The sequence below is a fragment of the Ranitomeya imitator genome, chromosome 4 (genome assembly GCF_032444005.1).
Source record: "Ranitomeya imitator isolate aRanImi1 chromosome 4, aRanImi1.pri, whole genome shotgun sequence".
NCBI classification, from domain to species: Eukaryota; Metazoa; Chordata; class Amphibia; order Anura; family Dendrobatidae; genus Ranitomeya; species Ranitomeya imitator.
The window spans coordinates 250,729,333-250,737,310 of NC_091285.1; positions in this window are offsets into that span (position 1 = coordinate 250,729,333).

The following is a 7,978-nucleotide window of genomic DNA, read 5'->3' on the forward strand; positions in this document are numbered from 1 at the left end:
AGGGCAGTGTATGGTATGGAGCAGTCAGGGGGTGGGCTGCAGGATCCCCCCATACTGTACATGACTACTCAGGACAGGGAGGCGTTTAATGAGGTTCTAATGACAGGGCACTAATTGGGTCATTAGGGTTTGTGGAAAGGATTCAGCATCAGGTCCCTCATTAATGCCCGAGCCGCCTGTTACTTTGTAGCACAGATCTGTTGGGGCCGCAAAACCAAACAAAGTTGTTTATGTAGAAAAGTCTTTGTTTCATAGAAAAACTCAAAACAGAAAAGATTTTCTGATACAACAACGCCCTGCTCGCGACACTGCACAGCACCTCTCCCCCTGTATATATACACTGCACAGCACCTCTCCCCCTGTATATATACACTGCACAGCACCTCTCCCCCTGTATATATACACTGCACAGTACTTTTCCTCCTGTATATATACACTGCACAGCACCTTTCCTCCTGTATATATACACTGCACAGTACCACTCCTCCTGTCCTGTATATATACACTGCAGAATTTACAATGGCTGTCACTCATGTAAGAAGTGAAATCTGGCATTGTACTATACATTTCTCTGCTGTATCTGTGCATCATAAATCGGGGTATGTGTTAAAGGGGGGGGCCCACTGAGACTCTTTCGCCCGGGGCCCTCGAAAACCTGGAGCCGGCCCTGCTGGATGGTCACCTGTATGGGGATGCTATTCTCTTATATGTCAGGTCAGTTAAAAGGCGTATTGGCTGTCATTAAGGGGTTAAGTGTGACCCCGGCCTTAAAGTCCAACTATGCCCTCAGCAATGATTAGTAGCCTTTTGTCGATATACACTGTACACAGAAAGCTGAAAGGTTCAACACTCCAAACTCTGCTAAATCAGCAGCAGAGAAAACTGTGCTTCATTCACAACTGCTGCACCCAGTAAACTAAGTGGCACATAGCAGCAATATGTAGAGAAAGATACCCTGATTGCTGCAATCAGATTTAATAGCAAAACCTGCTGACAGATTTCATTTAAATGCCACTGTCAATCTCTAACAAGAGCATATAAGGCAGCAAATTGCAATGTGTGCCAGTCTTTAAAAATCCTTTTGACCAAGCAATACAAATAGGGTATATTAACACTGCATCTTTATCCGTTGGTTGAAAACCTACTCATCAAAGCGATTTCACTAGAATTCTGCTATAATTTCCTTTGAAAATTTACAAAACTTTAGCACTGCAAAAACGTTGTGACTTTTGTCATTTTCACATGAGGTACTGCCAAAATGGACTTATCTGGCGTCATACACTGGTGCGGCAGGGGCATGACGCCACAGTTCCTCTAATTCATGATGGCATTCCCTACAGCAGAAGATTTGTGGCTTAGTACATGGAGGTGCAGGCCGCTCTTCAGATTCTCCTGGCTCATGAAGAGGCATGTTTCTCTTCATTGTTCAGGAATGTCTGACATCAATGTGCCCCCCTCATAACGGCAAGTAAGAAAATCGCCATTATTGATGAACCAAGGCCTAAGAGTTTTTCAAGTGGAAACGCTTGTTTTGTTTTTTTTTGTCCTAAAACATTTTTGCTAACATTTGATTAATGATCCTCTTTAGTGTTTTCTGTCAATATTATAATCACATCTTTCATTTTTAATAGAATTTTGAAGCTTTTTTTGGGAAGGCAACTGTCTAATTTTTTTTCTTTATTAACCCCTTAATCCCATATGACGTACTATCCCGTCAAGGTAACCTGGGACTTAATTTCCAGTGACGGGATAGTACGTCATATGCGATCGGCCGTGCTCACGGGGGGAGCGCAGCCGATCGTAGCCGGGTGTCAGCTGACTATCACAGCTGACATCCGGCACTATGTGCCAGTTGCGGTCACGGACCGTTCCCGGCACATAAACCCCCAGCACACCGCGATCAAACATGATCGCGGTGTTCCAGGGGCATAGGGAAGCTGTTGTGAATTCTGCTCTTGGGTTCCCTCCAGTGGTGGTAGGTGGGAATGCAGTTGTCCCTGAGTCACAGTCCTGGCCAGGTGTATCTGCTAATTGCTGTTCTGACTGGGATATTTAAGTGTGCAGGATTCATTAGCCCTTGCCAGTTTTCAATGTTTCTTTGGAAGTATTGGATCTCTGCCTGGCCTCACCTGCTTAGCTGCCAATTTCAGCAAAGATAAGTGTTTTGTTTTTTGTATCTGTGGCACTCTGTTGTGTGATTGTTTCAGTTTACTCCTGCTCTGTTTGTAGGATTCACTGGAGTTGCAGATATACGCTCCTACATCTTTACTTGGATGTAGGAAGTTTTTTGTATATTCTGCTGTGGATTTTTTGAAGGGTTTTTATACTGACCGCACAGAACTCTGTCCTATCCTGTCCTATCCAGATAGAGTGGCCTCCTGTGCTAAATCCTGTTTTTTCTACCTGTGTATGTTTTTTCCTCTCTGACTCACCGCCAATATTTGTGGGGGCTGTCTATCCTTTGGGGATTTTCTCTGAGGCAAGATAGTATTCCGATTTCCATCTTTAGGGGAATTTAGTCCTACGGCTGTGACGAGGTGTCTAGGTGTGTTAGGTACACTCCACGGCTACTTCAGCGATCTGTCACTATACAGTGATGTCCCCCCTGGGACAAAGTAAAAAAAAAAAATTTTGATGTGTGAAGAAAAATAGAAAAAAAAAATTCCTAAATAAAGAAAAAAAATATTGTTCACATAAATACATTTCTTTATCTAAAAAAAAAAACAATAAAAGTACACATATTTAGTATCGCCGTGTCCATAACGACCCGACTTATAAAACTGGCCCACTAGTTAACTCCTTCAGTGAACACCGTATAAAAAAAAGGCAAAAAACAACTCTTTATTATCATACCGCCGAACAAAAAGTTGAATAACACGCAATCAAAAAGACGGATATAAATAACCATGGTACCGCTGAAAACGTCATCTTGTCCCGCAAAAAACGCGCCGCCATACAGCATCATCAGCGAAAAAATAAAAAAATTACAGTCCTCAGAATAAAGCGATGCAAAAATAATTATTTTTTCTATAAAATAGTTTTTATCGTATAAAAAGTGCCAAAACATAAAAAAATTATGTAAATGAGGTATCGCTGTAATCGTACTGACCCTAAGAACAAAACTGCTTTATCCATTTTACCAATCGCAGAATGGTATAAACTCCCCCCCCCCCCCCCCCCAAAGAAATTCATGAATAGCTGGTTTTTGGTCATTCTGCCTCACAAAAATCAGAATAAAAAGCGATCAAAAAATGTCACGTGCCCGAAAATGGTAACAATAAAAGCGTCAACTCGTCCGGCAAAAAACAATACCTCACATGACTGTGGACCAAAATATGGAAAAATTATAGGTCTCAAAATATGGTAACGCAAAAAAGATTTTTTGCAATAAAAAGCGTCTTTTAGTGTGTGACGGCTGCCAGTCATAAAAATCCGATAAAAAACCCACTATAAAAGTAAATCAATCCCTCATAACCCCCTTAGTTAGGGAAAAATTAAAAAAATGTATTTATTTCCATTTTCCTATTAGGGTTAGGGCTAGGGTTAGGGGCTAGGGTTGGGGCTAGGGTTAGGGTTGGGGCTAAAGTTAGGGTTGGGGCTAAAGTTAGGGTTAGGGTTTAGATTACATTTACGGTTGGGATTAGGGTTAGGGGTGTGTCAGGGTTAGAGGTGTGGTTAAGGCTATGGTTGGGATTAGGGTTAGGGGTGTGTTTGGGATAGGGTTTCAGTTAGAATTGGGGGTTTCCACTGTTTAGGCACATCAGGGCTCTCCAAACGTGACATGGCGTCCGATCTCAATTCCAGCCAATTCTGCATTGAAAAAGTAAAACAGTGGTCCTTCCCTTCCGAGCTCTCCCGTGCGCCCATACAGGGGTTTACCCCAACATATGGGGTATCAGCACACTCAGGACAAATTGGACAACAACTATTGGGGTCCAATTTCTCTTGTTACCCTTGGGAAAATAAAAATTTTGGGGGGCTAAAAAAACATTTTTGTGGGAAAAAAATTAATTTTTATTTTCACGACTGCGTTATAAACTGTAGTGAAACACTTGGGGGTTCAAAGCTGTCAAAATACATCTAGATAAATTCCTTAGGGGTCTAGTTTCCAAAATGGTGTCACTTGTGGGGGTTTTCTACTGTTTAGGTGCATCAGGGGCTCTGCAAATGTATCGTGACGCCTGCAGACCAATCCATCTAAGTCTGCATTCCAAATGGCGCTCCTTCACTTCCGAGCTCTACCATGCACACACACGGTGGTTCCCCCCACATATGGGGTATCAGTGTACTCAGGACAAATTGGATAACTTTTGGGGTCGAATTTCTCCTGTTACCCTTGGAAAAATACAAAACTGGGGGCTAAAAAATAATTTTTGTGGAAAAAAATGATTTTTTATTTTCACGGCTCTGCGTTAAAAACTGTAGTGAAACACTTGGGGGTTCAAAGTTCTCACAGCACATCTAGGTAAGTTCCTTGGGGGGTCTAGTTTCCAAAATGGTGTCACTTGTCGGGGGTTTCTACTGTTTAGGTGCATCAGGGGCTCAGCAAATGCAACGTGACGCCTGCAGACCAATCCATCTAAGTCTGCATTCCAAATGGCGCTCCTTCCCTTCCGAGCTCTGCCATGCGCACAAACGGTGGTTCCCCCCACATATGGGGTATCAGTGTACTCAGGACAAATTGGATAACAACTTTTAGGGTCGAATTTCTCCTGTTACCCTTGAAAAAATACAAAACTGGAGGCTAAAAAATAATTTTTGTGAAAAAATTTTTTTTTATTTTCCTTAGGGGGTCTACTTTCCAAAATGGTGTCACTTGTGGGTGGTTTCAATGTTTAGGGGCTCTCCAAACGCAACATGGCGTCCCATCTCAATTCCAGTCAATTTTGCATTGAAAAGTAAAACAGTGGTCCTTCCCTTCCGAGCTCTCCCGTGCACCCATACAAGGGTTTACCAACATATGGGGTATCAGCACACTCAGGACAAATTGGACCACAACTATTGGGGTCCAATTTATCTTGTTACCCTTGTAAAAAATAAAAATTTGGGGGGCTAAAAAAACATTTTTGTGGGAAAAAAAATAATTTTTATTTTCACGACTCAGTGTTGTAAACTGTAGTGAAACACTTGGGGGTTCAAAGCTGTCAAAACACATCTAGATAAATTCCTTAGGGGGTCTAGTTTCCAAAATGGTGTCACTTGTGGGGGGTTTCTACTGTTTAGGTGCATCAGGGGCTCTGCAAATGCATTGTGACGCCTGCAGACCTCTTGTGAATTCCGCTCTTGGGCTTCCTCCGGTGGTTGTAAGTAGCATTTTTGTGAGTTCTGCTCTTTGGCTCCCTCCTGTGGTTTTGAGTGGTATGGCTGCTTCTTGGATTTAGCTTCAGCAGCTGTTTTCACTGATCGTCTTTCTGGCTCGGCTATATTAGTCTGGCCTTATCCATCATTCTAAGCCAGTTGTCAATTGTTCCTGCCTGGAGTCATTGCTCTTAGGACTTTCCTGACACTCTGACCAGTTCATCAAAGCTAAGTCCTTGCTTGTCCTTTTGCGGTTCTCTTGTTGTGGACTTGTAGTTCAGCACTTTCTTTTTTTTGTTCATTTGTCCAGCTTTTCAGTATTGATCTATTCAGGTAAGCTGGAAGCTCTGGGCAGCAGAGTTTGCCCTCCACACCTTTAGTCAAGTGTGGAGATTTTTGCATTTCTCTGCGGTGGACTTTTTCTAGTTTTTATTACTGACCGCACAGCGTTCTGTCCTGTACTATTTTCTATCTAGCTAGAAGTGGCCTCCTGTGCTAAATCTTGTTTCATACTACGTATGTCATTTCCTTCTCCTCTCACAGTCATTATTTGTGGGGGCTAATCTATCCTTTGGGGATTTTCTCTGAGGCAAGATTGTTTTCCTGCTTCTATCTTTAGGTGTAGTTAGCTCTTAGGCTGTGACGAGATGCCTAGGCAGTGTTAGGAGCATTCCACGGCTACTTCTAGTGTTGTGTTGAGCTTAGGGACTGCGGTCAGTATAGTTGCCACCTGCTCAGAGCTAGACGCATGTCGCTCCTTAATCACTAGATCATAACACAGACCAATCCATCTAAGTCTGCATTCCAAATGGCACTCCTTCCCTTCCGAGCTCTGCCATGCGCCCAAACGGTGGTTCCCCCCCACATATGGGGTATCAGCGTATTCAGGACAAATTGGACAACAACTTTTTGGGTCCAATTTCTCTTTTTACCCTTGGAAAAATACAAAACTGGGGTCTAAAAAATAATTTTTGTGGAAAAAAAATGTAGTGAAACACTTGGGGGTTCAAAGTTCTCACAACACATCTAGGTAAGTTCCTTGGGGGGTCTAGTTTCCAAAATGGTGTCACTTGTCGGGGGTTTCAACTGTTTAGGTGCATCAGGGGCCCTGCAAATGCAACGTGACGCCTGCAGACCAATCCATCTAAGTCTGCATTCCAAATGGCGCTCCTTCACTTCCGAGCTCTACCATGCACACACACGGTGGTTCCCCCCACATATGGGGTATCAGTGTACTCAGGACAAATTGGATAACTTTTGGGGTCGAATTTCTCCTGTTACCCTTGGAAAAATACAAAACTGGGGGCTAAAAAATAATTTTTGTGAAAAAAAAATAATTTTTATTTTCCTTAGGGGGTCTACTTTCCAAAATGGTGTCACTTGTGGGGGGTTTCAATGTTTACGGGCTCTCCAAATGCAACATGGCGTCCCATCTCAATTCCAGTCAATTTTGCATTGAAAAGTCAAACGGCGCTCCTTTCCTTCCGAGCTCTGCGGTCAGTATAGTTGCCACCTGCTCAGAGCTAGACGCATGTCGCTCCTTAATCACCAGATCATAACAGTACAACTGGCCAACAATGAGCTGAATGCCTCTCAAAAGAAGGAAGAGAAAAAGAGTTCTGAGCCATTTTTTTTTCTTTCTTTAGTTTGTTTTGTCTTTTTCCTTCCTCTTGATCTCTGGGTGATTCAGGATTTGGATGCAGGCATGGATGTTCAGGGTTTGTTTTCTCGTGTGGATCAGCTTGCTGCAAGAGTACAGAGTATTCAAGATTATGTGGTTCAGACTCCGGCCTTAGAGCCTAGAATTCCTACTCCGGATTTGTTTTACGGGGATAGATCTAAGTTTTTGAACTTTAAAAATAATTGGAAATAGTTTTTTGCTCTGAAACCCCGTTCCTCTGGTGACCCCATTCAGCAAGTAAAGATAGTTATTTCTCTTCTGCGTGGCGACCCTCAGGACTGGGCATTCTCACTTGAGTCTGGGAATCCGGCATTGCTTAATGTAGATGCAGGGGCGTAGCTAGAGCATTTGCCGCCCGGGGCTGCTCCCGAGTTTGGCGTTCCCCCCCTCGGCTCAATACACACAAAGGTTACCAAAAATAGGGCAACACACATGATAGGGTCTGCAAAAAAAAAAAACAAGTTCTGCTTACCTGACCGCGCTCCTGCTCTCTCCACGCAGCTGAAGCGTGCACTCGCCGGCGACTGACAATGACGTCAGAAGCCGTCGACGTGTGCGCTGCGGCCGACTTCAGCTGCCAGCCTCCAAATGGCTGGTGGCTGTTGTTAACTATTGAAGTACGGGCGCAGGACCGCACGTCAATAGCGTTAAACAGCTGCAGCGCCGGCCGCGGTTTTAGAGGGCCCCGGGCGAAAGAGTCTCAGTGGGTCCCCCCTTTAACACATAGCATGATTCATGATGCAGATACAGCAAAGAAATATAGCATAGCCACATAGCATATAACACAGCCCACGTAGCATATAGCACAGCCACGTAGTGTATAACACAGCCCACGCAGTATATCGCACAGCCCACATAGCGTATAGCACAGCCACGTAGTATATAACACAGCCACGTAGTATATAACACAGCCATGTAGTATATTGCACAGCCCACGTAGCATATTGCCCAGCCACGTAGTATATAACACAGCCATGTAGTATATTGCACAGCCCACGT